This window comes from Epinephelus fuscoguttatus, linkage group LG12, assembly GCF_011397635.1.
Source record: "Epinephelus fuscoguttatus linkage group LG12, E.fuscoguttatus.final_Chr_v1".
In the NCBI taxonomy this organism is placed as follows: Eukaryota; Metazoa; Chordata; class Actinopteri; order Perciformes; family Serranidae; genus Epinephelus; species Epinephelus fuscoguttatus.
This window is the reverse complement of record NC_064763.1, coordinates 30,794,826-30,800,825: the sequence shown is the minus strand read 5'-3', so window position 1 is coordinate 30,800,825 and position 6,000 is coordinate 30,794,826. Positions and strand designations below refer to the sequence as shown.

Below are 6,000 nucleotides of genomic sequence, written 5' to 3'. Positions count from 1 at the left end.
AGGGTCACATTTTCAGAAAGCTAAGGGCCCAGGGGCCAGACATTTCCCTGAGCTATTATTCTCACTATGTATGTACACTTGACACAAACAACGCCACATTTTCACAACTTTAACTGTGCTAAATTACGTCTTTGATCAGAAGATCCCGCACACTGCTCTTCAGTCCTCGTGGACATTCATCAAGAGGATTGTAACGTTAGTGTTGCTAATAAATTGTGAAGCTGAACAAGAGCAGTGTGCAGGATTTTCTGTTCAAAGCCTCAAGTGATATTGTCCAACACACCTGCATCTGAGACAGTTGGATGTGCGAATACCTTTCTTCAATCTTTGCTAAATTGCTAAAGAAGTCTAATCGTAAACCAACGAAGAATACGTCTTCTTAAGTAGACAAATTTTGAAAGATTTATTGTGACCAAAGTTGGTTTTTTTGCATGGGTTTTAAATTTTATTTATTAGTAAACATAACCCCATTCCAGAACTTAACATCAGTAGTACTGAAAACATGAATGAATGATCCTTGATTGAGATATCATAATTAAGTCAACATGCTCAAATCTCCCTAATATATTCACAACCCCATTAACCCTTTAAAGGTTTTACACTACCACCAAGCACCCTGTAATGCCTACAGAACATGTTGTTAATATTGCATAGCTTAAAGATTTCAACATTGTTTTACAGTGGTATGATTCACGAAGTTGTATACACACTCACGAACCAGATTATTAGGTTCCCCTGACTAAATCAACTCAGCTGGACCAAAAATTATAAACACCTATGTGTGTAACGCAGTACAGTTCCACAACGCAATAAAACAACAGCCTCCAACATAACCATAAAGATGAATTAAACCTCTCTCAGATGGTCTCAGTGAAAACTGAATGTTCCTTTACAAAGACCTACTGTGGTAGAGTGACAGTAATGGATGGTATTATCAATTTTACCGTGGTATTGTCCATTGCAAAGGTTGTGTTTCAAGGTTCCAGCTCTGATGCAAAATGTTAAACATGTAATATGTAATATTCCTCATTTCAAGCTTTTTGTTTGCATATTTTTTCAGTTTTCAAGTGTTGGTTGAGCAAAACATGATTAATAGAGCATGTAGTTTATTTTCCAAAGCCAAAAGCACATTTTTAAATGTATCTCACCCCCACACTAACATGTAAGCACTCAGTTGACCCCAATTTAAAATGGTAAACTGAGCCCCAGGACCGTGATGCTAAGGCAAAGAAGAAAAGACTGAGCAGCTCTGGTAGACAAAGACTCAACAGCTGCTACTGTGGCTGGAGTGACGGTCGCAGCTGGTGAGCTGGTGGCGGCAGTTTTCCGGACACTGTAGAAACATGTGGCTACATTACCCACCCGATCCACAACCACCAGCTCCACATCAGGTGAACAGCAAGACGCACTGTAAGAAACCAGGGTTATGTCCTCATTGTCAGTAGCCAGGCTGGTGTTCAAGGTCCCGTTGCCTTGTCTAAGGTTAATATGGTCAACACCCGTCCCATTAGCACCATCAGTCACCTGAACTGAGAGCTCCCACATTGATAACACGCAGTTATCAGAGCAGAGGGACTGCAGGCTGAGCAGCACACACACCGGTTTAGTGATATCAGTCACCTATGAGGAGCAAAAGTAGGTGAAAGTCAGCTGGTTTTAGATGAAGATACACTTTATTCATCCCCAAGGGGAAATTCAGTTTTTACACTCTGTTGTTATAAACACACAGGCCCAAAATACACACACATGCACAAACAGGACCTGTACATCTTATCCTAGCCCCCATGATCCCTTGGGTGAAATATGTGCCCGACTTCCGGCATTGAACTGAAAACCGGCGATTTCCAGTGATAACCGTTTGTTGTTATGTGATCATACCTCTGCCATCTCTGACAGCCATCTCAAAGCATTGTTTTCTTTCCCTTTTCTACCGAGCATGCTAGCAATTAGCTTGCCTTGCACGTTAAAATATTGTTAACTCTAAAATGGCCCGTGCTAGCTTACAGTGAACTTCTGCTCCTTGTAAAGATGAATTATGATTTATAATGACTTATTAAGAGACACTAACACATAAATCAGTATTAACTGTACCTCTGTGTAAAGGGGATTTATGTGATGTTTCCAAGCTAATCCTCCGGTCGTCTGCGCTAACCACGCAGTTTACACGTTGTTTTAACTTCTGATTTATTAAAAACTGTTCTGAGCAAAAATGATGCTGAATTTAGCAACAGACTTCAGTAACAGTAATATAAAGTAGTAGTAAAAGAAATAACTTTTGGCATTAATTTTGTAATATGATAAAAAAAAAGGAAGTACAGTAAATCAGTGACACATTCTCAGCCCTAATGACTAAATACATATTTCAAGGTATGTTGCTGAGTTTATTTTATAACGAGCAATTTTCTAATGTAGGTTGAGAATGAAGTCAGAGGGGGAAAGACAAGGATATCATCTACTGACGTTGAGTGACGGACCTGTCAGTCGAGGTGTCATTCTCTTCTGCAAATTTTGATTTGATACTTTTTCGCTATGTCTGGTGAAACTCTTGTGGTTTTATTTTTCATATCAATGGTACCTTTGGCAACAGGAATAATCGCTTTTTGTTCTGGTTACATGTTCAACACACAGTTGCTGAAGACAAAAATTTAGCTTAGACTGGTTGTTAGTCGTTACAGACACAGACAGTGCAATAGATACCAGAGCTCTGCAAAGACATTTTAGAAAATGCTACGTTAACATTAGTCAGATATTTGTTAAAAAATAAATTAGTATTTGCTAAAGTGAAGGCAAATTACTTTCGAAAAGAACCGGTGTTGGCGGTTAGCCACCAAGAGTAGCCACTGGGACAAACCACAGACTGTCTATGGGACTAACTAGCTTACTGCTACTTCCGCTATCTCACTGGAACTTGCGCGCATAATCATTACTACAGTAGTGCCCTCCAGTTCCCAATCTAGGTCCCTATGGACTGAGCTACTGCTGCCTCCAGTCATTAATTCAACCAATGAACACAGTGATGAAGGGATTAAATAAGACAGAATGATCATTTACTGCCTCAACATCTACTGAAATGTGATTTGTGAAAGTTACCGTTTCAAGGACAGTGAAACGCCGCACGACGTAGTTGGTGTCTGTGCCTCCTGAAGCCTCAGCCGAAATGGTCAGGGTGACGACAGTACCAGACGCAGTGTTGAGAGGTGCTGTGAGGTTCACTGTCCCGTTGGCACTGCCGTCAGTTTCCAGCATTAAACTGGGCAGGAAAGTCGAGGGAAAACTTTGGTCATTGGTAGCTTGGATGCTGAAGGTTCCTCCTGTACTGCTCGTCATCACAGTGAAGGGAACTGAAAGTGGTGTTCCTGGAACTAAGACGCTGTCTGAATCAGGCTAAAAACAGAAGGAAATCAGTCACTATCAGTTGTATATAGTAAAAACTGTGGCAGTACAGTTTATCTCAAAAGTCGTATCATAAGTTTTTAGGTAGATGCATTTCACTTACAGAAGTAACAGTCACAGCAGATGCTCTGATGTTGGTGGAGGACTGCCTTTGAAAGTTTGCAGAGGACATTCTGGGGGAACCATTGTTGCTCTGCCCCTTCACAAGCACCACAAACTCCTCTGCTGGTATCCTGTCAAAGTGAGCCAAGAAGTCTCCTCCACCCTGAGCCTCCACGTTGCCATTAACCTCTCCGGACCCAGACGATTCAACCAGAATGACTTCTGTCACTGTGGCGGATTCACTCCCGGTCACCGTCACCATCAGGCTGCCATTAACACCTTCCGAAAAAGAGAATATCCACTGAAATATGCTGAAGTCAATTACTTTAGTATATCACAAACTTCTGGCTCCTTTACCAGCTCTGGGACGATTGTCTACGACATCAAAACCTCCGAACGGGCCCTGCAATTCCTCCAAAAAGTTAAACAGGAAATCCACTGGACTTTCGCCTGCAAATAAAAAAGTTGCAATAAACCAGAGAGGCCAGATGTATGATCACCAGTAAATATTCATTACTTTTACCATTCCTTTGAAGCGTATTTCTCACTATCATTATTTTTGAAGACTAAAATTACAGCACAGTCCTCTATAAAACAGCCGATTCAACACTGTTTCTTCTGCAGAAAGTAGTTTCAATGAAACCTGCTGAATGCTGTGCTGAGGTCTGTGGAGTAACCAGGTACTCGTGACACTGTCTTTAATGACATATTTAAATCTTGGAGAAACAGAAACTAAATGTCATTCACCTCCACTATACAGGTTGCTATTTTGCTGCTAGTGCAACAGCGTTGGTCCCTGTTCACCTCCTGAAGTCTTCTCGAGGGAACAATGATGGAAGGAAAGGTCATGACATCAGTGACAGGTAGGGGTGGGGGAAATTTCCGATTCGTAGATGCATCGTGAGTCGGACGTGGACGAATCTGAATCGATTCACAAACGTCCAAATTTCGATTATTTAAATCTGTTAATTAGAGTAATACAGAAGGTTCTAAATAATGCGGAACTAAGAAGCGCGGTACGCGTCATCTCCGGGACACTTTGGGATGCGCACCTGGAGCGGACACGCCGACACACGCACAGAGGAAAACAAACATGGCTAACCGCCACCCACCTCACCGTGAGATCAGAACAGCTCCTTCTAATTTAAAAGCCGATGTGTGGAAATACTTTGGCTTCTACAACATTGACGGCGGAAGTGAACTGGACAAGAGCCACGTTATATGTAAGCTGTGTCGTGCTAAAATAAAATACTTTGGCAACACAACAAACATGAGAAGTCATGTAACTCGATTCCACCTGACGGAGGAGTCAGGGAGACGGCAGGCTGTTATTGCTGCGGCTACTAGTGGCGCTACCGACCAGAGAACAATCGAGGAAGCAATTAGAAAGCTGCCACCCTCATCGGAAAAGGCGAAGCGAATTACGAAGGCCATCGCGGCATTTATTGCCAAGGATTTGCGTCCTTCTTCCGTTGTGGAAAATCAGGGATTTTGAGCACTGCTGCATACATTGGAGCCCAAATACACCATCCCATCCCGACGCTATTTCACCGACACGGCCATCCCGACACTCTGCTATCAAACCAAAACAGAAGTCATGGCCTCGCTGTTGAAGGCAAGTAGGAATGCAGTTACATGTGATGCGTAGACGTCTTTTGCCACCGAATCATTTGTTATTCTAACTGCACATTTTATCTTGTGATTTAAGATACCTGTTGTTACCTTTGGTTCCGTACAACTAAGTTGTAACTTTCCAGTTTGCACACATTTCCATTTATATGTTTAATAAATATAATGGAAATGAATTCAACTGTTTCTTCTTACAAATGCACTGTTTTTAAAAATTGCAAGTGTTGAATGCTTATTCAGTGAGACAAAAAGAAATGTGTGTTGTGAAAAAGTGCATCAATATACATAAATTAAAGATGCATCAATAATCGTTTTATAATTGAATCGTAGCCCCTGAATCGTAATCATTATCGAATCATGAGGTGCCCAAAGATTCCCACCCCTAGTGACAGCATGCAAATTTTGCATTGGAGCCGGACTTTGGTGCCACTTCTACTGAGGTTAATGGGGTGGACACTGCAAATCACACAATAACCCATCATTGTGTAATGCTTTTTCTAAATGTGTGTGTTCATTTTCCTTTTAAAATGTCAGTCAGCATCATGTAATGTGTGTTTTTTAATTTGGTGGTAGGATTTTTTCAATCAGAATTGCAACAAAAAGATATGATGGGTTTTAATGTAATTTGTCGTGCCCGCCTCATTGACTCCAAGAGAAGTGGCACCAAACTCCGGCTCCTATGCAAGATTCCAGCGCTGTCACTGAAGTTATGTCCTTTAGATTCCATTAGATTGTTAATGTTTATGTAAGCCCAATATCACAAATCTCAATTTGCCTCTGAGGGCTTTACAGCATATAACATCCCTCAGTCCTTTGGACCCTCACAGCGGATAATGAAAAACTCCCCCAAAACACTCTTCAACAGGGGGAAAAAAT

The 6,000-nt window shown here is 41.5% G+C and overlaps 1 pseudogene; it reads right to left on the bottom strand.

The window, feature by feature from the left end:
• Positions 1–418: 418 nt before the first annotated feature.
• LOC125898307 (von Willebrand factor A domain-containing protein 7-like) overlaps positions 419–6,000 on the bottom strand; it is a 67,896-nt pseudogene continuing 62,314 nt past the window's right edge.